The sequence below is a fragment of the Elephas maximus genome, chromosome 2 (assembly GCF_024166365.1).
Source record: "Elephas maximus indicus isolate mEleMax1 chromosome 2, mEleMax1 primary haplotype, whole genome shotgun sequence".
NCBI classification, from domain to species: Eukaryota; Metazoa; Chordata; class Mammalia; order Proboscidea; family Elephantidae; genus Elephas; species Elephas maximus.
In genome coordinates this window covers 121,513,214-121,537,755 of record NC_064820.1, presented here as the reverse complement: position 1 = coordinate 121,537,755, position 24,542 = coordinate 121,513,214, and the positions used below count along the sequence as shown (strand labels likewise).

Here is a 24,542-nt window from a genome sequence, read left to right as displayed (position 1 = left end):
GTCTCCAAGACATTCAGGAATTATTTTCTTTGTTTACTGATTAGAAATTTGTTTGTTTTGTCCTGCTTTTTTTGTTTTATTTGGTTATGTCTGGACAGGTGGATGGAATGTTCTTTGTTGTTTGGTTGTCTGTGGGCATGATACTTCTCACCGCCTTGTCCAGGCGGGCAGGGCTGGTTGCTCAGCTATGTTGCAGCAGGGTAGGTCCATTGGAGGGGGAGGGTTTGGTGTGGGTCGTTTGGGGTACATACTAGGGCTGACAGGGTGGGGCCTGGGATCAATGCAGGCAGGGTTTGATGATCCACACCTGTGCCTCTCATGGGTATGGCATTCAGGGCATGGTGCAGTTAGGCAGGATGGAAGGGGGAGGATGTGATGTGTGGAGCCAAGTGGGTGTGGGAACAAAGAGAGGGAAGAAAGAGAAATAGAAGTCAAAAACAAAACAAAACAAAAAATGGTACTGAAGGAGTCTGCTGGTGGTGTGGCATGGACACTGGGAAGCTGTATGCTAGTGGCTTTCTAGCTGGGTGGTGTGGCACAGCTCATCAAGAAGGGGTGGAGACAGCACATGCTGTTAGGTGAATGGGAAAAAGGGAGAGAGGGACAAGAAACTGAGGGAAAAAATGCCCTGAGGGTGTCCACCAGCATGGCAGTGTGAACTGGGGAAGCTGTGTCCTGGCTGTTCCCCAGCTGAGTAGTGTGGCACAGCCCATCAAAAAGTGGTGGAGATGGCACCTGGAGAAAGGAAAGGGAGAAAGTTAGAGAGAGTCAAGAAACCAAGGGAGAACAACAACAACAAAAAGCCCCCAGGGAGCCCACCAGCATGGTGGCGCAAACCAGGGAAGTGGCTCCTCAGCTGAGTGGTGCAGCACAGCCCGTCAAGAAGGAGTGAAGATGACACAGAGTGCCAGCTAGGTGGAAGAAAGGGAAGGAAGGAGGTGAGAGAGGAGAAACAAAAAAAGCCAAAAAACAAGAACAACAATAAGATGGTACTGAAGGGACCGGCTGGTGGGGGCAGGACAAATCCAAGTGGCACTGAAGGAAACAGCATCTCCCTGGCCTAGTGACCACTGCCTGACAGAAAGTGGTGGAGACCACACAGAGGGAAGAAGAGTGGAGGGTTGGAAAGCATGTAACCCTGGTTACTGGGTGCCCTGTTCTCTGCTGGGAGCTCCGTGAAGTTGCCTTTGTGTACTCCCTGTCCTTAGTTCTTGGTGGCTGAGGGATCAAAAATGGCATGTCCATGTCCTGTTAGCTGGTAGGTGTCCTCCACTCCATAGCTCTCCTTGTTCTACGTTCTGTCAGTTTCTTACTCCATTCGGTACTTGGTTGAGTTCTTTATCCCTTCATTTGATGCTAAATGTTCCAGGATTGACAATTATATCTGTTTTACTTAGTTTTTCGGGTCTTTGCTGTAGGGGGATGGCATGGTACTTCATGTTGGCTCTGCCTTCCTTGAATTAATATTTCAGTGTATGTGTTGTATTAATCAGCTATTACCACAATAATTCTGCATAACTATTCCAAAACTACATGACTCAGAGCAGCATGAATTTATTCCCATGCCCAAAGTCTACAGTTGACTGTAGTTTGACTGGTTTAATCTGGAACACTTGGGCATCTCTTCTTCAGGCTGCTCGTTGGAGTCCTATCTGCTTCACAAGTCTTTCATTTTTCTTGCACTATTGTTATGTGATTTTTCCTTGTCTACTAAGAGCACATTCTTGTGGCAAAGAGCTGGAACATAAGAGCCAAGCTTAACTTGTGCAATCACATTTGAGGCCTCTGTGCCCATGATCTTCTAAGGTTCCATTCACCAAGGTAGGTCACATGGCCAAGCCCAAAATCCAGGTGGAGGGACATCCATGGGGCATGTGTTTTAATTTTTATGCCAAAAAGTGGGTAAGATTGAAAAAACAATCTCTGTCTGTAAAATAACATAGAGATAAGTTATCCTTTCGCTTCCGGATATTTGATAATATTAACGTTGAATGTGTATTTTTCAAACTTCAAGCAGGTGTTTTTTTGCTTCAGTTTTGCTTGTTTATTTTCATATTATATGTATTTTTTTGTGGATTGATAATTTTTTTTTTTTATATATAGAGTCCAATAATTTATCTTTCCTCTTATTTTCCCCCTAAGGATAAACTTATCCCTGACCAGAGTGAACAAATGGGAGAATGGATGCCCCACTAAATGGCCTATTGTGCACCAGGGTGTCTATCTCTGTTCACTGCTATGTCTCAGATCCCAGCCTATATTTGCTCCCTGTAGGCTCTTAGTAAATACTCAACTGACTGATTACTAACTTTCAAGATGGTCAGTTACTCTTGTGTCCCACCTCTGTCTCTGCTTCATTCTGCTTTAGTACATAGGTCTCTGAGACTATAAATAATATATGTTTTTTTTATTGTGGTAAAATACGCATAACATAAAATTTACCACTTTAACCATTTTAAAGTGTACAATTCAGCAACATTAAATATGTTCACAACATTGTGTAACCATCACCATTATCTAGTTCCAGAGCTTTTTCATCACCCCAAATGGAAATCCAGTTCCCATTAAGCAGTCATTGCTCATTCTCCCCTCCCCCATGTCCTTGGCAACCATTAATCTTCTATCTCTGTGAATTTGCCTATTCTGATCATTTCATATAAATGCTACTATATACTATGTGGCCTTTTGTGTCTGGCTTCTTTCACTTTGCATAATGTTTTCAAGATTCATCCATGTTGTAGCATGTATCAGTACTTCATTACTTTTTAATGGCTGAATAATATTACATTGTATGGATATGACACATTTTGTTTATCCAGTCATCAATTGATGGGCATTTGGGCAAATAATATTTTACATACTGCTAATTAATTTTAGATAGGGCCTAATAATTTTTACAGTCACAGAGCTTTTAATTTTTTCCCTCTGTGGAACACACCAGTGGAGCGAGACTCTTTTGCAGAATTTGATTGGAAAAGGAAGAAAAGGGAACTGAAAGACTTTCCAGAAAAAAAATACAGGCAATCCCTGGGTTAAGCACATCTGAATTACGGACAACTCTTACTTGTACTTTAACGTTACGTAAATTTTTCCTTACTTTGAAACGACTGAACCAACCCTACTGATGACAATTTCTTCATCACAGTCGCCTTCACTTGCTTCATGTGCAGCTTTTAAATCATTGCAAGGCTTCAAGCCTTTTCTTTCACTAAATTAAACCTAAATAGGACCTGTATGCATCTGTTTTGACTTACCCACAGATTTGACCTAGAGATACAGTTAGGAATGGATCTTGTTTGTAACCTGGGGACTGCCTGTATCACCACAGCAGGCAGTGAATTCCCACTGCCTGATTAAGCTGTGATAAAGTGATTTTCCCCCCTTTAACTTCAGTCTAGGTTACTATGGTAAGATATCACAGTCACTTGACAGCAATTTGGTAGGAAACCAGAAATCAGCAGCTGGTTATTTTAATTGTGACTTTAATCTCGCATCTTTTACTGATTTGCTGTGACACATTCCTTCATTTTCCCTTTTATAAAATAATAACACCCAAATGGTTACTTTCCCATTTCTTCCCATACTTTGTGTCAATTTTGCATGTGTCTTCCAGCCTCCTTCTGCTCTCCAAAAATGTTTTAAACCCCAGATCATGTGAGATTCTGATTTAAGGTTTAAAAATACTTCCATCCCTGAAGGTTTATTACCCAATTAGAATCTGAAAGGGGTTGCATGACTATTTCATTATCCATAGTGCAATGGAATTAATTTAAAAGCTTGGAAAATAAGATATATGAGTAAAATGAAAGGAATTGGCATTATGTAACCTGGAGAAATGAAGGCTGAAATCTTTAATACATGAAGGACTATTATATAGAGGAGGATGAATCGTTTTTCTCTGTCTTCCGTAAGAATAGAATAAGAGGAAATGGATTTAAGCTATAGCAGACAGGTTTTAGACAAGAATAAAAAGCTTTCTAACTGTAGGGAATGTAAGGCATTTTATCAGTGTCCTTGCTAAGCCCCAAAGGGATTTAAGAAAAGAAAGTAGAAGTAAAGAATTACTTTTATTGTCAGCCTTGTTTATTAAGAGATGTTCCTAAATACCCTTCCTTGTGGACCTTCTGTCCAGGCTAGATACCTCCGGGTTTTGGATGGTCTCAGTCCCTGAAGAAAACAGGGGGCACCTGACTGTCATGCTTCTATCAAAGCATCTAGCACAATGCTTTGTAGGCAGAAGACAATACAATTTATTTTAGTGAATAAGCCCCTCTTTTTAAAGATGAGAAACTGAGGTAATATAATAAGTACCTGCCCTAAGATCAAGCAGCTAGCTGGTAATAGGGTCAAATTCACTCAGTTATTTAAGACAAAATTAAAAATTTAAGGCATTGGATGAACGACCTGGAACTGGAGCTCGAGCACAAACTCTCCTGCTCCACCCTAGATGCTGCATTGTTTCTGGACCAACAATTTAGTAACTATGGTTAATGGATTGTGAGTCAGTGACCTGATTCTAGTGAGCAGGATGCATCCAATACTGGTCAGTTACTTTCAGAAATGATTAAAAATAATGCATTCGTAAGTGCAGGCTCTACTTACTACCAAATTTTAGCTACTCTCCATTCAGGACCCTAGAAGTCCTGGATATCTGAAGGGTCAAGAGATGAAAATGTAGATTATGAGTCTATATAGGAGTGGATAAGAAGCCTTGGTAGTGCAGGGGTTAAGCGCTTGGCTGCTAACCAAAAGGTTGGTGGTTCAAACCCACCAGCTGCACCAGGGGTTTGCTTCCATAAAGTTACAGCCTTGGAAACCCTGTGGGGCAGTTCTACTCTGCCCTGTAGGGTTGCTATGAGAATTAACTTGCTGACAATGTTTTTTTTTTTTTTTTTAATATAGGGGTTGATGATGTGGCAAGTATGTGCTGAAAGCAGTGTACAGGGGAGGGCGGGGAGACAGGCTGGTCAGTCTGGGCTGGATAAAAGGAGGAGACGAAAGGGCCAGTCAGGGAGCAGACAGGGCCGGGACTTCTAAGCCCGTGCACAGTTTCCTTCACAGAACATTCCCCTTTTTTTTTCCTACTTACTTTCTCCCTGATACTTGAGCTTAGTATTATCAGATGCCTTGAATAGATAGGATAGTTTATCTCCTCATTATGTTACAAACAGATATCTTTTCTATCTGATGCAATGCTTAGCACCAAGGTTAACACACACTGTAGAAACTCAATAATTACCAAATGCACTATTTTAAAATCATTTCTGAATGAAACTGACCAGTATTGGATGCATGTTGCTCACTAGAGCCAGGTCACTGACTCACAATCCATTAAACCTAAGTTACTAAATTGTTGGTCCAGGAACTGTGCAGCATCTAGGGCGGAGCAGGAGAGATGGCATCCGAATTTTAGTTCAGGTTGTTCATCCAATGTTATAGGTACAAAATGGGTAGACATCTATTTCTTGCCATGTCTACATTTTTTTCTTAAATAATTATGTGAATTTGACCCTGTTACCAGCTAACTGCTTGTTCTTAGGGCAGACACTTACTATATCACCACAGTTTTTCATCTTTAAGAAGGGAGCCTTCTTTAGAACAGAGCCTGGTGACTGAAGTAGAGGTGCCAAGTCTAGAATCTTGTTTTAACTTGCATGACAGGAGTAAAGTGGTAAGAATTAAGATCTGCCATAGATTAAGGAAAACTGTCAAGCAACACTTTCTCAGTAGGCACTGAGAAATAAGGAAGAAAATGTTAAAAATACTGCTTATAGTAAGTATATAAATTAGTTGTCAATTATGCATAATTGTTATATAGTACAATAACTGATTCATCATTATGTATGTCAGGTTATCTTTGTTGTGTATTTAATTTCGCTTCAATCTAAACCGTTCATGGAGCTCAGCTTTCAAAGCTTCTTTTCTTTTGTAGCATGGTTGTCTTTTCAGAGTAAATAAAACTATATAGGGGACAATACCCATCCATACAGGACCCACCCATATAATTATTTATACCATTTTGTTTGCAATTTCATAAGTAATGATGGTTTAGAAAAAGGAATTTTTTGTTGAGGAAGAAAGAGAATATTTCAACAATATTTTTAAATTGCAATAATTGGCATATTGTTCTAATTGCCTTAGCTGTCTTCCTTAAAGGAAACATACTTGTTTCCAGGGCTGGCTAATCTTGGCATAATAATAAGTTTTTCCTAATGGGAAGTTGAGCAGAAATTTAATCAGACTGTTTTAAATTTGACATTTTAAGATTTCTAGGTTCTAGTTCCCGTTTCGCTATCAAAAACTCAATAGAACAGATAATACTGGGTTTTCTGCCCATCAGATGCTTCACTCAAAGATTGCTTTTTTTTTTTTTTTAATAAAATTTAACCAAGAGATTATCAAAGGAAGTCTCTCTGTTGGCCATGCCTCACCCTTGGTCAAGGACTGCTTTTCACCTTTTTAAAAGCAGTGAAGTCTATATTTTGATTTTAAGTTTGAGAAATTAATGTAGGCATTAAGGAAATTAAACAACAACAACAACTTGGGAATAAACTTTCACATTTAAGGAAAGAAAAAAAAAAGGTAAGCCCAGGGCTGACCCATTTAATACAATGTCTTTAACCCTGTAGTGTCTATTAAAAAAAAAAAAAAAAAAATTATTAGCTGGGTTGAATTGCTACTCTCTGTCTGCACTCAATTTAGTGATTTTTTTTCCCTTCCCCTTGAAGGAGTTATCCCAGATTCTTGGCAGCTTTGCTGAAATGCAGTGGAACCAAGGACTTTTGTGTATTCCATTTCTTAATTGTAAACATTGTGACAAGCATTGGCAAACCGGGAATTGGCAGAGTTGGTGTCATGTCATATAAAAGAATTTCCTTTGTTTTATTCAAAAGAGGTTTCCAAGTTTTTCCTCAGTAATTCTGGCTTTTATCTTAAGCTCTAAGAGTGCTCTTTACCATATGTCAAAACCAAGATACTATCTTTGACTTCGAAGGACTTTACCCAGGCTGACCTGGATCAGTCTCCTTCATGGATTGAATGAAAATCCCTTAAGTATCACTCCCTTTCTCTAGGTCAGTTTACTGTCTTTTTCTTCCACTTATCCTGCCCTTATCTATCTTCAACATTTGTCTTAGGTATTACTTTCTCCTTTCAACTCCTGAGCATAAAAGTGATTTTCAAACATTTTCATCTCCTTAAAGCATTTTCAAAAAGAGGTGTTAATTTCCAACCTGATTTCATTCTCTATAAATATCCAAGTTACAGACTGATGAGTGTGATGTTGGTGGCAAAATCCTAAAACAGAATATTAACAAGTGGCAAGTCAGAAAAAAGTCAATGATTAATTATGAGGCTCTGCTTTAAATTCGACTCATAGCGACCCTATAGGACAGAGTAGAACTACCCCATGGGGTTTCCAAGGAGCTCCTGGTGAATTTGAACTGCCGACCTTTTCGTTATCAGCCATAGCACTTAACCAGAATTGACTTGACAGCAACGGGTTGGATCTTTTTGGTTTTTGCCTTATATTCATTTCTAAGAACAAGAGGCAAACTGATTTCTCCCTTAGATTTTCTCCCCTGCATTGGGAGGTCAGAAAAACCAGGGCTTCGTTCCAGTTCAAATCCTTGCTGAGAATTTTCATTTCCACTCCTGATATACTAAATCAGAATCTACCATTTAACAAGATCCCCAGGTGATTCTTATGTATAATAAATTTTGAGAACCACCGCTCTGCTAGTCAGTAGTTCTCAGAATTGGTCCCTAACCAGCAGCATTGGCATCACCTGGGAACTTGTTAGAAGTGCAAATTCTCAGCAGGGGTTCAAACCAGAATGAATTGGTTCAAAGCCCTGAGAAAAACCTGGTGTCTAAGAGCATTTTGATGCCAGCAAGGCATTTGAAATAGTTGCTCAAGGTGTCTCTATGGACGAGATCAAACAAACGGAGCTGGGTGAAATGGCCATGTCTGGTAGAACAGTTGTAATTAATTAATGCAATTATATAATTTAGAACATGGCCTTTAGAGGTATGCCACAGGCCTCTAGTCTTACCCAATCTCAGTAAACATTTTAATTTATAACTTGGATGAGCCATGGCAGACACTTTTCTATCTTCTTGTAGCTATCTTACTTGATCTTCAAAACTCCACTCCAGAATCTTCTTATAATGGAAGTTTTCTGTTATCCCTGAGTCTAAAAAAGAGGTCTTTCCCTGTATTCCTGTAGTAGTTTTCATGGTACTTATCACCTGGTTCTGTGATTCCTCCCTTACCTATCTATTTCATTTTCTGGGCTGCAAAATTTTTGAGGTCAGAGACCAATCTTATTTAATTCTATATTCCACTGTGCCTGGTACTTAGTGTCCAATTCAGTAAATTTTTTAAATAGATGAATTAATGCCACATTTATCATTATTTTCATGTGAGAAAAATCTAGGAAAATAAGCAATATAATAAATAACAGAATCAAAATTCAGAAACGATTGAGTGGTTAAAGAAATGGGTTCAATGAAAAAGATGAAATTTAATACCTCCACTGCATTGATCCTACCAACTTTTATTGTTTTTATCCCCTTGCTGTTCTCTCTTGTCTCCTCACTAAGCTTAATTTGAGGGCCAATCTTTATAATCACTCCTTTGACCCTCTCTGGTTTGTCATACTTCATTGACAAATACATTTTTTTGTTAGGTGCCATCGAGTTGGCTCTGATTCATAGTGACCCTATGTGCAACAGAATGAAACACTGCCCGGTCCTGTGCCATCCTCACAAACGTTGCTGTGTTTGAGCCCATTGTTGAGACACTGTGTCAGTCCATCTTGTAGAAGGTCTTCCTCTTTTTTGCTGATCCTCTACTTTACCAAGCATGATGTCCTTCTCCAGGGACTGGTCCCTCCTGATAACATGTCTAAAGAACATGAGGCAAAGTCTCTCCATCCTGGCTTCTAAGGAGCATTCTGGCTGTATTTGTTCCAAGGCAGAATTGTTCCTTCTTCTGGCAGTCCATGATATATTCCCCCCATGTGTCTGTCAGTTTGTCATACTGTGGGGGCTTTCATGTTGCTGTGACACTGGAAGATTTGCCACCAATATTCAGATACCAGCAGGGTCACACATGAAGGACAGACTTCAGGTGAGCTTCCAGACTAAGACAGACTAGGAAGAAGGACCCGGCAGTCTACTGAAAAGAATTAGCAAGTGAAAACCTTATGAGTAGCAGCGGAATATTGTCTGATATAGTGCCATAAGATGAGCCCCTCCAGCTTGGAAGGCACTCAAAAGGCAACTGGGGAAGAGCTGCCTCCTCAAAGTAGAGTCAACCTTAATGACATGGATGGAGTCAAGCTTTCGGGACCTTCATTTGCTGTTGTGGCACCACTCAAAATGAGAAGAAACAGCTGCAAACATCCGTTAATAATTGGAACCTGGAATGTACAACACAGTGGCTGCAACAATGGGCTCAAGCATAATAACGATTTTAAGTATGGTGCAAGACCCAGCAGTGTTTCCTTCTGTTGTGCATAGGGCCGCCATGAGTCGGAACTGACTCAATGGCACCTAACAACAACAACAACAACAACATGATATATTCAGTATTCTTTGCCAACACCATAATTCAAAGGCATCAATTCTTCGGTCTTCCTTATTCATTGTCCAGCTTTCACATGCATATGAGGTGATTGAAAATACCATGGCTTGGGTCATACTCGCTTTACTTCTCAGAGTGACGTCTTTTCTTTAAATATGTTAAAGAGGTCTTTTGCAGCAGATTTGCCCAGTGCAGTATGCCATTTGATTTCTTGACTGCTGCTTCCATAGGTGTTGATTGTGGATCCAAGTAAAATGAAATCCTTGACAACTTCAATCTTTTCTCCATTCACTATGATATTGCTTATTGGTCTAGTTGTGAGGATGTTTGTTTTCTTTATGTTGAGGTGTAATCCATCAGTAAGTGTTTCAAGTCCTCTTTGTTTTCAGCAAGCAAGGTTGTATCATCTGCCTATCACAGGTTGTTAATGAGTCTTCCTCCAATCCTGATACTTTGTTCTTCTTAATATACTTCAGTTTCTCAGATTATTTGCTCAGCACACAAATTGAATAAGTATGGTGAAAGGATACAACCCTGACTCACTCTTTTCCTGATTTTAAACCACCCAGTATCCTCTTGTTCAAAGGCACAACTCTGGCTAAATCCTATTCTTTATTAGAGCTCACACAATGAAATGTGGCTGCAGAAAAGCACACCACCATCCTGACTGGTCTCACTTTAAGTTCATGATCACTAACATGAAGTGGGCCTGTGAAAACCCACAAAAAGTTCACGATCACTAACATGAAGTGGGCCTGTAAAGCTGCCTGCAAATCATTTTCTACGTTTTTAATCCATTCCCTCTCCAACTCTGTGAGGTGATTATTTCAGACTCTATTTCTCTCTCCTCAAGCCCTATCACCTCCTCATTTTTGCTCTCGTTTGATGACCTTCCTTCCTTTTCACTGAGAAAATGCAAGCAATCAGATGAAGACTTCCACAGATTCCCCTCTCCTCCTTGGCACCTACATACTTTTCCTTCCTCCTTGCTCCATTCCTGTAAAGATGGACTGTCTGTGCCCCAAACTATAGCCACCATTGTATGCGAGACCCCACCATCATTCCAGCAATTCTGATTTTTCTTACATGTCGTTTTTTTCACTCTCTACCAGGTCACATTCATTGGCATGTAAGCATATTGTTATTCCTTCCACTTTACAAAACCTTCTTTAAACCATACTTCTGTCCCAGCTCATTGCAGCAAAACTTCTCAAAGGAGTTCATTTGACAGTGTCTTTCATTTTTCTTCCCCATTCCGTATGAAATTTTCCCTAATCGGGATTTTACCCCCATAATCCTATTAAAACTGCTCTTACTTAATCCTCAGCTTACTTGACTTCTCAGCATCCTTTGGCACTGTTGACTTTGTCTTCCTTTCTCATTGATAAACTTTCTTCTCTTAGCTTCTAGGACACTGTATTAGTTTGGTTTTTCTACTACTTTACTAGCTACTCATTTTCAGTCTCTTCACTAGTTTCTCTTCTTCTCCTTGGTTTCTTAATGAATGAGAAGTTGGGTTCAGTCCTTGGTTTTCTTTCCCTCTCTTTCTACATTTATTTCTTTGATGATTTCATTTAGTTTTATGGCTATAGAACTCACCTGTGTAAGATGAATCCTATATTTGCACATTTGGTCCAGATCTCTTTTTGAAATGCTAATTTCTTACAATATGTCTAGAACTTATCTCTCGGCCTTCCTGCCAAAATCTGTTAAAACTGTAGAATTACTCATCTCAGTTAATTGGTACTTCATCCTGGAAGTTTTTCAGGCCAAAAACCTTCATGTTATTGCTCTTTCTCTCATGTTGTACATCTAGTCCATCAAGAAATCATGTTGACGCACCCTTCAAAATATATCTAAAATCCGATCCCTTTTCACCACCTCTACCATGTCCATTCTGATCCAAGTCACCATCATTTCCAGCCTGGATTACTGCATTAAATGCTAATGGTCTCACTGCTTCTAAATTCGGCCACCTTAGTCTATGCTCAGCATACCAGCCTCTGTTCATTACCCTGTCCCCTTTAATTTATAGTAAAAGCAGAATCCTTACAGTGGCCACAAGACCCTGCATGCTTTATCTTCTTTCCCCCATTACATGTACTACAACTCCTACTACACCCACTCCTCATCTGTTGACATGGGTAGATTCCAAAGACCAGGTTGTGATGCAAAAACCAGCATTATGTGAAAATAGAGAATGACTGCATCAGATTACAAAATGGACAATGACTAAATAATTACATAACTTTCAAATTACGTCATTACATAACTGCCAAGGTACATCATTATAAAACCAAAAAAAAACCAAACCCAGTGCTGTCGAGTTGATTCCAACTCATAGTGACCCTATAGGACAGAGCAGAACTGCCCCATAGAGTTTCCAAGGAGCACCTGGCAGATTCGAACTGCCAACCCTTTGGTTAGCAGCCATAGCACTTAACCACTACACCACCAGGGTTTCCTACATCATTATATAAAGCCAAATTACACTATTACATAACTGCCAAATTACATCATTACATAACTGCCAAACCACTGAGAATCATGGCCCAGGAAGTTGACACGGAACCTTAGCAATCAGCCAGTGTTACTCTTGTCTCACACTTCGGTGTTCGTTATTGCCAGACCTACATCATTAATGCATGAAATAGTTGGATAGTAGATTTTTTACTATTGCCATAAATGTAAAATGTTGAATAACAAGATAGTCGATAAGTGAGGAGTAGGTGTACTTTTGTCTTTGTTCACTCTGCCGCAATGGCCTCCTTGCTATTGCTCAAACACACCAGGAACATTCTCACCTTAGGGTTTATGACATGGCTATTCTTTCTGCCTGGAATACTCTTCCTCCAGATAGCTGCATGCCTAATTCTGTCATCTTCTGCTCAAATGTCACATTCTCAGTGATGCTAACCCCTGCATAGTATTAAAGATTCCAGCCCCTCCTAGCCCCTGCCAGTTCTGATCCTCCTTGCCCTGCTCTATTATTTTTTTCTTTTTGCGTAGCATTTAATTGACTCGACAGCAACAGTTTTTGTTTTTTGGTATATTGTCTTTCTCCTCCTCTGAATATAAATTCCTTGAGGGTAGGATTCTTTGTTTTGTTCATGGATGCATATCAAACACCAAGAAGATACGAGAGCGCATTGTAAACACCTAGAAAATATTTGTTGAATGAATGAATAAATATTAATTTAAAAAACCGCACAATTATATGATGGAAGAGGTGTGACTTTTCATTTGCTTTTGAGAAAAAATGAAAGTTATGAAAGTTTTAGTCAGATTTAAATAAAATAAAATCTACTTGTATTGGTTTTCTAGGTTCGCTGTAGTAAAGTATTACAAACTGGATGGCTCACAACAGGATATTTATTCTCTCATAGTTTTGGAGGCTAGAAGTCCAATATCAAGGTGACAGCAGGACCATGTTCCCTCCGAAGCCTCCAGGATTGTGGCAGCATAACTCTAAGCTCTACCTCTGTCTTCACATATTTTCCCCCGGGTCTCTTCTCCACTTATTATAAGGATACCAGTTATATTGGACTAGGGCCCACCCTACTCCAGTATGAGCTCCATTTAACTTGACTAATTACATGCTCCAGGATGCTATTTCCAAACAAGATCACATTCACAGGTACTGGGGATTAGGACTTGAACGTTATCTTTTGGGGGGACAAAAATCAACCCAAAACACCACTGTTAGATCCTCTTATTTCTAAACACTAGGTTGTGTTAGTAGTAAGTAAAGGGAAATAATAATCCATTTATTCTGTAAATATGTATTAAGAACCTCTTATATATTTGTCACTGTCAGCTGGAATTGACTTGATGGCAACAGGTTTGGTTTTTGATTTTATGTATTTGTCACTGTCATTGTTCTTGTTGTTAGTTGCCGTTGAGTTGATTCTCATTTATGGTGAGCCCATGTGTACGCAGTAAAACTGCTCTATAGGTTTTTCTGCTGCCTTTCAGAAGCAGATCACTAATCCTGTCTTCTGAGGTTGACCTGGGTGGGTTCAAACTGCCAACCTTTTGGCTAGTAGTCAAGTATTTAACTGTATGTGTCACCCAGGGACTCCTTGTCACTGTCATAGGTTCTGGGAATACAGCAGTAAGCAAAACATACAAAAATATCTGACCTCATGGAGTTGTATTCTAGGATACTTTATTACACATTGAGCTATCTAGTGTAATACCCTGCGTTCCCATATATGTTATGCCAGACCAGTGATAATGCATTTCATTTGGTCATTACTCTTTGAATAATATGTCACATTGGTTAAGCACCTGTGCTTTGCAATCAGAGAGACAAGGATTTGAATTTTGGCTCTGTCACCTATTATCTGTTTGACCTTGGACAATTTACTTAACCTCTCTGACCTCAGTCTCCTTATCTATAAAATATGAGTACTAATACCTGTAATGGAAACCCTGGTGGCATAGTGGTTAAGTGCTATGGCTGCTAACCAAAAGGTCAGCAGCTTAAATCCACCAGGTGCTCTTTGGAAACTCTATGGGGTAGTTCTACTCTGTTTTATAGGATTGCTGTGAATCAGAATCGGCTTACGGCAATGGGTTTGATTTTTTTTGGTAATACCTATAGTATTAGACTGCCAGGGCTTGATTCATTCCATGTTAATATTTCTGGATTTTAGATATCTTAACTCCAAAAGAAGCCATTGATTTAAAAAATATAATTTTGTCTGGCAGTTTTTGTATGTAAAATGGTATGTCAAATTTAGTAAGGAATAAATAAATTTAATGTGCAAAGATGTCTTATAGAATCTTTTATTTGCTATAAAAGTTATATAAATTACTTAAGTAATTTATTACATACATGAACATTTTAGACCCCTGGTAGTACAGTGAGTGAGTGGTTAAGTGTTCGACTGCTAACCAAAAGGTCGGCAGTTCAAATCCACCAGCCACTTCTTGGAAATCCTGTGGGGCAGTTCTACTCTGTCCTGTAGGGTTGCTATGAGTCAGAATCAACTCCAGGGCAATGAGTTTGGTTTTTGGTTTTGTGGGTATTTTGCAAAGAATGAAAATATCTTGGTTTACCTGTAAAAGGAAAATATATATTATATAAAGCCTAAGTATTTAATGACAAAAACATTATTATGTATTATATAATTATATGATTAGATATTGCTGTTGTTGGGTGCCGTCGAGTCAATTCAGACTCTTAGTGATCCTACAGGACAGCATAAAATATGCCCCATAGGATTTCCTAGGCTATAATCTTTATTATATATAATATTAATTATATATAGTTAAAATATTTTACCTACCAAGTTTTTACTGCAAAATCAGAAATTCTAAATCATATTCATTTCCTAGAAAATGGGAAAAGTCTCAGGTAATTTTTTTAAACATGAAATTTGTTTTAAAAACATTAAATTTGTTGCCAGCCTAGAGAGGGACTTTTCTGTGACGGTGTCTGTGTTAGCCACAGGAGAGAATGATGCTGCAGATTTTTGGAAAAGATCAGGTGGTCCTCTGCTTGCTGTGCTTGCCTTCATGTTCCAGACTCTCAACCTATGTGTTTGGAATAACTTTTGCTCACCAGTGAGTAAATTTTGTTCTGTGGGACTTATGAAATTTTCAAAGCATAGAGAGCCCCATCAGAATCATTTTCTAAGTACACTTTACGGTCCGCACCCCTTGTGCATTTTTGTAATCACCTGCCTGTCATTTGCAGCCTTGGCAATCACACTATCTCTTAGCACAGCATATTGTAGCAGACTGATCTATTATTACAGTGGTATGATTAAAAATGGATGAGCATAAAAAACCTTTTTTTTAGAATAAGTTAGTTATTTGAATGCTTATAGCCTGTAAACTCTAAGATGGATGATCTTCTATTATACCTTATACAACTGCTATGAGTTCAAGAACTAGTAATGTATGTAAAGAACTTAGCCCAGTATATGGCACATAGTATTTGTTTAATAAATGATTTAAGTTATTATTATACAAACAAATTGGTGTATATTTAGAGGAGAACTTACAGGACTGTGAAGGGATTCAGTGTCGTGACGAATTATTGCAAAAGGTGATGATGCTTACCTTGAAGAAGATTCACAAACAAATGATATTTGTGTCCTCGGACACAGAAAGTGTTCATGGGGACAGGACCTGAAGCATCAGTGTGCACAAGCAAGGGCACAGAAATGTGACTTTGCCAACAGTGGACTGGCAGGCATTAAGGGGAGGTTGTCTCTCCGTGCCTGGAAGTGTTCAAATGGAGGTGATGCCTATCTGTCACAAATGTTCGAGAAAGGATGCTTTCATGGGGTAGGAGGCTGGAGCAGATGAGACAATTTTTTTTAACTCCACAGTCCATAATTTTATATGTATATATATGTGTGTGTATATATATATATGCATATATAACCAGTCTTAAATTGATCGAACATGCAATCAAGATGCTTTGATAATTACTGGTGATTTTAATGCAAAAGTTGGAAACAAAGAAGACGGATCAGTAGTTGGAAAATATGGCCTTGGTGATAGAAACAATGCCAGAGATCGAATGATAGAATTTTGCAAGACCAATGACTTCTTCATTGCAAATACCCTCTTTCACCAACATAAACAGTGACTGTACACATGGACCTCGCCAGATGGAGTGCACAGAAATCAAATAGGCTACATCTGTGGAAAGAGATGATGGAAAAACTCAATATCATCAGTCAGAACAAGGCCAGGGGCCAACTGTGGAACAGACTATCAATTGCTCCTATGCACGTTCAAGCTGAAACTGAAGAAAATCAGAGCAAGTCAGCGAGAGCCAAAATATGACCTTGAGTATATCCCACCTGAATTTAGAGACCATCTCAAGAATAGATTTGACGCATTGAACACTGGTGACCAAAGACTGGACAAGTTGTGGAATGAAATCAAGGACATCATGAAGAAAGCAAGAGGTCATTGAAAAGACAGGAAAGAAAGAAAAGACCATGATGGATGTCAGAGGAGACCCTGAAACTTGCTCTCAAATGTCGAGCAGCTAAAGCAAAAGGAAGAATTGATGAAGTAAAACAACTGAACAGGAGATTTCAAAGGGTGGCTTGAGAAGACAAAGTAGAGTATTATAATGACATGTGCAAAGAGCTGGAAATGGAAAACCAAAAGGGAAGAACACGCTCGGTGTTTCTCACGCTGAAAGAATTGAAGAAAAAATTCAAGCCTCGAGTTGCAATAGTGAAGGATTCTATGGGGAAAATATTAAACAACGCAGGAAGCATCAAAAGAAGATGGAAGGAATACACGGAGTCATTATACCAAAAAGAATTAGTCGATGTTCAGCCATTTCAAGAAGTAGCATATGATCAGGAACCAATGGTGCTGAAGGAAGAAATCCAAGCTGCTCTGAAGGCATTGGCGAAAAACAAGGCCTCAGGAATTGATGGAATATCCACTGAGATGTTTGAACAAACAGATGCAGCGTTGGAGGTGCTCACTCGTCTATGCCAAGAAGTATGGGAGACAGCTTCCTGGCCAACTGAGTGGAAAGAGATCCATCTTTATGCCTATTCCCAAGAAAGATGATCCAACCGAATGTGGAAATTATAGAACAATATCATTAATATCACACACAAGCAAAATTCTGCTGAAGATCATTCAAAAACGGCTGCAGCTGTATATCGACAGGGAACTGCCAGAAATTCAGGCCGGTTTCAGAAGAGGACGTGGAACCAGGGATATCATTGCTGATGTCAGATGGATCCTGGCTGAAAGCAGAGAATACCAGAAGGATGTTTACCTGTGTTTTATTGACTATGCAAAGGCATTCGACTGTGTGGATCATAACAAATTATGGATAACGTTGCGAAGAATGGGAATTCCAGAACACTTAATTGTGCTCGTGAGGAATCTTTACATAGATCAAGAGGCAGTTGTTCAGACAGAACAAGGGGATACTGATTGGTTTAAAGTCAGGAAAGGTGTGTGTCAGGGTTGTATTCTTTCACCATACCTATTCAGTCTGTGTGTTGAGCAAATGATCTGAAAAGCTGGACTATATTAAGAAGAACGGGGCATCAACATTGGAGGAAGACTCATTAGCAGCCTGTGTTATGCAGATGACACAACCTTGCTTGCTGAAAGTGAAGAGGACTTGAAGCACTTAACTAATGAAGATAAAGACCACAGCCTTCAGTATGGATTGCACCTCAACATAAAGAAAACAAAAATCCTCACAACTGGACCAATGAGCAACATCATGATAAATGGAGAAAAGATTGAAGTTGTCAAGGATTTCATTTTACTTGGATCCACAATCAATAGCCATGGAAACAGCAGTCAAGAAATCAAAAGACCCATTGCGTTGGGTAAATCTGCTGCAAAGGACCTCTTTAAAGTGTTGAAGAACAAAGATGTCACCTTGAAGACTAAGGTGCACCTGACCCAAGCCATGGATCATATGCAATGTGAAAGCTGGGCAATGAATAAGGAAGACCGAAGAAGAATTGATGCCTTTGAATTGTGGTGTTGGTGAAAAATATTGAATATACCATGGTCTTCCAAAAGCATGAACAAATCTGTCTTAGAAGAAGTACAGCCAGAATGCTTCTTAGAAGCAAGGATAGCAAGACTGCGTCTTACATACTTTGGACACGTTGTCAGGAGGGATCAGTCTCTGGAGAAGGACATCATGCTTGGCAAAGTACAGGGTCAGCGGAAAAGAGGAAGACCCTCAACGAGGTGGATTGACACAGTGGCTGCAACAATGGGCTCAAGCATAACAATGATTGTAAGGATAGCGCAGGACTGGGCAGTGTTTCATTGTATTGTACATAGGGTTGTTATGAGTCGGAGCTGACTAGACGGCACCTAACAACAATGATGACAAAAGCAATATATAACCAAAAAAACACCTGTTGCCATTGAGTCTATTCCGACTCATAGCAAGCCTATAAGACAGAGTAGAACTGCCCCATTGGGTTTCCACGGAGTGGCTGGTGGATTCAAACTGCTGAGCTTTTGGTTAGCAGCCAAATGCTTAACCACTGCACCCCCAGGGCTCCATATGTGTGTATATAATCATATATAATTATGATTATATATATAAATCATATATATTTGTATATTTCTTTTAGGACTCTGCCAATGTATTGTCCGTATTAGCTGATAAGTCCTGGGTTAGAAGAACCATTGCAGTTTAACTTGTTTTTTTTTCCATTCTCTCACCCAGTGCTAATATTGTAGGCACATTCTAACTTGATTAGATAAAGCTAATTGAATATTTTTCTTTCCACTAAAGAAGACAAGATTTTCCAACCATTCCTGGAAATCATTAAGGTAGGATTAATGATTATCTATTCAGAGAATCTATACTGTGTATGACTTGATGTTAGACAAGGTCGGGGATCATACATTATGTATTCATTTATTCCGCCTGTCATTTTTGAATCATTTAATAAACATTTGTTGAGTGCCTCTCACTCCTCGGTAAGTATGCTTTGTGCTGGGGAATTAAAGATTAAAAAGTACTTTTTGGATCTATTATTAATGTGATACATATTTGTTATGGAAGACAAAGAATAGTTAGATGTAAGATATCTGTAAAATGGAAGGTTCAGCCTACTTGATCTAAGAGAGGAGACTAGATTACACCACAAAGTTTTATCTTGAGTATACCTACACACAAATGCAAGATTGTATTAGGATTTTTTAGTTTAAGTGATAGAAAACCCAGTCTAAACTGGATTAAGCAAGAAAAAGGAACTCACTGGCTCTTCTACCGGAAAATCCAGGGTATTTATCTAGTGTTGCTAGATTTAAATTATTGTAATCTGAACCAAATCAACCTTTCTTTCTTGGTTCTGTATCTTTCCACATTGTCTTCCCTCTTAGGCAGTCTTCCTCCTTAGGCTGTCCCTAGCAGCGAAGATATATCTTCTCTAATTCAAGGCACGCAGAAAGGAAAAGAATTTCTTACCCAGTCTCCATGATCAAAGGTCCCTGGGTGGGTGTAAACAGTTTGTGCTTGACTGCTACCCTAAAATTTGGCAGTTTGAACCCACTCAGTGGTACCGCCTGAGTGATTTGCTACCATAATGGTTCACCCAAGGAAGTCCTATGGAACTCAGTTCTACTCCGTAACACATGGGGTAGCCATACTCAATTGCAGTGAGTTTGGTTTTTTTTCATATTGTAAGTTTTGGTTTTGTTTGATCTTCCTGCTAACTGCTAAGTCATTTACCATTTCTTCTTCTTTCTGTTTTTGTATGTTTGGTTGAGGGTTATAGACATCTCCTGGTTTCACTGAAGTTGAAGTTTTTCTTCTGTTTTCTGCTCCCTCTGTTTTTTGAGATTGCTTTCTAAAAATGGGCAGAAATGTCTTTACCATCTTGTAATGAGATGTCATCTAATTATAACACTTTTCCTCTCAATTTCATCATCTATAAAATGAGCTAGATGGCTTCTAAAGATGTAAATTCCACCACTGTTTTGTTTCCATACTTACATAGGGATGTGTGTACATGTATATGTTTAAGTTACTAGTTTATCAATTTAGGATAATTTTTTCCTGTCAAGGAGACCTGAAAAATAAAAACATCCTATAAATTAGTTAATATCATTTCAGGTTATCTAACTACAAAGTCAGATGTTCCCATAATGATGTCACAAGTTGCCCCCAACATAGAAATGATTAGCTACTGGAAGCATATTTTAAAAATGGAATGTCTTATTTAGTAACTGGCCTGGTAGCATCTAAGATCTTTGTAGCTTTGAAGAAAGTGACTTTCCAGAAAGAAATCACTCTGAACCAAATCTTAGGTGATATAACTACTTGGTTTTAAAATAATTTGGAAATACTAACCTTATATAGGAAATAAAAAACATCTTTATTTCTTGTAGATGAGTCACTATGATTCAGATGTTAACTCATTAATTGGAGAAATAATGTTTAAAAAACAATTTTTTAAAAATTCCATGTTCTTTCATTGTAAAATATTGAGGTATAACAGACCCACTTTGGAAATTGACTCTTTTAGGAAGCCAGTTATAAAAATAATGCAATATAGAACAAATTTCAACCCATATTTGGGGTGTGACACATCACTTGGACCTATATGCCTGAAGGGACATAATTCTTAAATTTATGTGTTTCTGTTCTATTTTTCCCTCTCCCTCCATTTCTCCCTTTCTCTCCTGAATGCCCTAAGTTTTATTTTGTCACTGAGAAAATGTTTCCGTGTCTCTGGCCAAAGGCCAAAGATGAATGCTAAGTAAACTCCGTCATGGCTTTGAGGATTAATGGTGGATTTCTACTCAGCATACTCTAGGTTTGCTGTGCTCAAGGATTGCCAAGATAAATCTCTGGGCAGCCCAGTATTTGTTTGGAAGAGGACTTGAGAAAATTTTAATCATTTGTGGGGTTGATTTTTTGACAAATCAGCAGAAGACAGCTTTATTGAATCCAGATTAATGTATTTAAATAAGCCTCAGGGAATAAAGAGTATTAGCTTTGTCAGCAGGTTTGGGCAACAGGCAAATGCAGAGAGTTCTTGAGCAGGCACCAATAGCATATATCTCTTGGAAAAAAAAATCTTGTAAACCTATAAGGAAACCAGATTATGTGGACATCAAATATCGGTTACTTCTAGGTACATTTGGATAGGAAGAAAAAAATTAAGACTCTGGCCTAGGTTCATCATATGACCATTATCTTAAACAACAAAACTCTAGGTCCCCAGAACACCTCCTGGTATTTTTAGTAAAGATGTAGGAATAAAAGAAAAACTATTGCAATGCAATAGAAATGAAGAAATTAAAAATGGAGGTTTAGACACAGAATGAATGTTACTTACAAAAAAGGGAAGAAGAGCGAAATTAATATTTTTTCCTGCATGCAATGTCATCTAAGAGACAGGCCAGCAAGAGTTAGTCTTCTTTTTGAAGGCCCAGTGACTTGTATTTCCCAGGAGTGACCAAGGCCCTGAGAATCTGACTCATGCTCACCGAAATGCTTGCATGACTGAGGTAGACACAAGGATGCCAGTTTATTTATCCACGAAGGAAAATATAACCACTACATGGCCTGGGAGTACACGTGAGAATGATCAACACAATCTTTCCCTGTTGACAAACCACTCACCATGAGTACAAACCATGGAAAAAAGTACAATGATTTCAGCAATAAAATCTGCATCATTAGTTTGTTCTTTCCCCAGTTAAACAACTTGGGCATCAGAAGTTGCTTAGTGATCCTGAACTCAGAACAAGGGGGTTTTAAATAAACAACATGTGCAGTGGCACCAGTTCAAGGAGGTCTAATGCCCCCACCTCTTAACAAGGGTGGTTTTTCCAGATGGACCAGAGTAGTCACAGTCTGATGGCAATGACCTCCAAAACCCAACTCTGCATTAGAGCAGCTTTGCTATTAGACTGGAATACCCAGAGTCCAGTCACTAGAAATTCTCTTTACTGATTATTTTATTCATCGATTCATGTTCAGCAAATTTTCAGTAAGCACTCATTATGTTTTATTTCCCTTCTTACGGAGTCTTACAGACTTGACTGAGCTGGGGTAGACACTACCAAAAATTTATTCCTTGGTTCTCTTTTCTAGGTCTGCCTTGGTGACCATCTCACATATAATTTGGGCACAGTCTTTATAACTTTTCAAATTAATTTGTGTTTCTTATTTATAAAATATTAATACTTTTTATTGTAAAAAATTCAATAATATAGGTGAAAACAAAGCATCTCTTTACCACCGTCCCCAAACCTAATCTTAATTACAGGCATGCCTCATTTGATCGTGCTTCACTTTATTTATTTATTTTTTCACTTTATTGCTCTTCGCAGACACCGCATTTTTTACAAATTGAAGCTCTGTGGCAGCCCCGCATGCAGCAAGTCTATCTGCACCATTTTTCCAACAGCATGTGCTCACTTCAGTCCCTGTGTCACATTTTGGTAATTCTCACAATATTTCAAACTTTTTCATTATTGTTATATCTGTTATAGTGATCTATGATCATTGATCTTTGATGTTACTATTGTGATTGTTTTGGAGCACCGTGAATCCTGCTCATATAAGATGGCGAATTTAATCGATAAATATTGTGTGTTCCGACTGCCCCGCTGACCAGCCATTCCCCATCTGTCTCCCTCTCCTCAGGGCTCCTTACTCCCTTAGACATGACAACATTGAAATTCGGCCAATTAATAACCCTACAATGGCTTCTAAGTGTTCAAGTGGAAAGAAGAGCTGCATGTCTCTCACTTTAAATCAAAAGCTAGAAATGATTAAGCTTAGTGAGAAAGGCATGTCGAAAGCTGAGACAGGCTGAAAGCTAGGCCTCTTTGTGCCAAACAGTTAGCCAAGTTGTGAATGCAAAGCAAGAGTTCTTGGAGGAAATTAAAAGTGCTACTCCAGTGAACACACAAATGATAAGAAAGTGAAACAGCCTGATTGCTGATACAGAGAAAGTTTTAGTGGTCTGGATAGAAGATCAGATCAGCCACAACATCCCCTTAGCCAAAGCCTAATCCAGGGCAAGGCCCTAACTCTCTTCATGTCTGTGAAGGCTGAGAGAGGTGAGGAAGCTACAGAAGGAAAGTTTGGAGCCAGCAGAGGTTGGTTCATGACATAGGAGCGCAAGGTGAAGCAGCAAGTGCCGATGTAGAAGCTGCAGCAAGTCATCCAGAAGGTCTAGCTGAGATGACTGGTGAAGGTGGCGACACTGAACAACACATTTTCAACGTAGACGAAACAGCCTTACATTGGAAGGTGTCATCTAGGGCTTTCGTAGCTAGAAAGGAGAAGTCAATGCTTGACTTCAGATCTTCAAAATGCTGACTTTCTTGTTAGGGGCTAATGCAGCTGGTGACCTCAAGTTGAAGTCAATGCTTATTTACCATTCCAGAAAGCCTAGGGCCCTTAAGAATTATGCTAAATCTACTCTCCCTGTGCTCTATAAATGGAACAACAAAACCTGGATGATGGCACATCTGTTTATAACATGGCTTCCTGAATATTTTAAGTTGAGACCTACTGCTCAGAAAAAAGTTTCCTTTCAACATACTACTGCTCATTGACAATGCACCCAGTCAGCCAGGAGCTCTGATGGAGATACACAAGGAGATTAATGTTTTCATGCCTGCTAACACAACATCCATTCTGCAGCCCATGGATCAAGGAGTAGTTTTGACTTTTAAGTCTTATTAGTTAAGAAATACATTTCATAAGGCTACAGCTGACACAGATGGTGATTCATCTGGTGGATCTGGGCAGGGTAAATTTAAAAACCTTCTGGAAAGGATTCTAGATCCCATTAAGAACATTTGTGATTCATGGGAGGAGGTCAAAACATCAACATTAATAGAAGTTTGGAAGAAGTTGACTTCATGTTCATGGATGACTTTGAGGGGTGCAAGACTTGAGTGAGGAAGGTAACTGCAGATGTGGTGGAAATAGCAAGAGAACTAGAATTAGAAGCCGAACCTTAAGATGTGACTGCATTGCTGCAATCTCATGATAAATCTAACAGATGAGGAGTTGGTTCTTATGTGGTTTCTTGAGGTGGACTCTACTCCCGATGAAGATGTTGTGAACATTGTTGAAATGACAACAAAGGAGTTAGAATATTACATAAACTTAGTTGGTAAAGCAGCGGCAGGGTTTGAGAGGATTGATGCCAATTTTGAAAGAATTTCTACTATCAAACCACATCACATGCTACAGAGAAATCTTTCATGAAAGGAAGAGTCAACTGATGTGATCAATTTCAGTGTTGTCTTATTTTAAGAAATTGCCACAACTACCCCAACTTTCAGCAGCCACCACCCTGATCAGTCAGCAGCCATCAACACTGAGCCAAGACCCTCTACCAGCAAAACGATTACAACCCGCTGAAGGCTCAGATGATGGTTAGCATTTTTTAGCAATAAAGTATTTTTTAGTTAAGGTATGCACTTGTTTTTTAGACAT

General features: G+C 39.0%; 1 long non-coding RNA gene across 2 annotated transcripts in view; it reads left to right on the top strand.

Annotated features, from left to right (window-relative positions):
* Positions 1–24,542, top strand: part of LOC126069147 (uncharacterized) — a 307,582-nt gene that overhangs the window by 174,242 nt on the left and 108,798 nt on the right. Inside the window, exon 3 of one of the 2 annotated variants that reach the window (XR_007515850.1) lies at positions 22,415–22,487. The exons of the other annotated variant lie outside the window; for it this stretch is intronic. This is a non-coding gene — a long non-coding RNA (uncharacterized LOC126069147). Of the gene's footprint in view, positions 1–22,414; positions 22,488–24,542 lie in introns of those variants that run through there. 2 annotated transcript variants of the gene reach the window in all.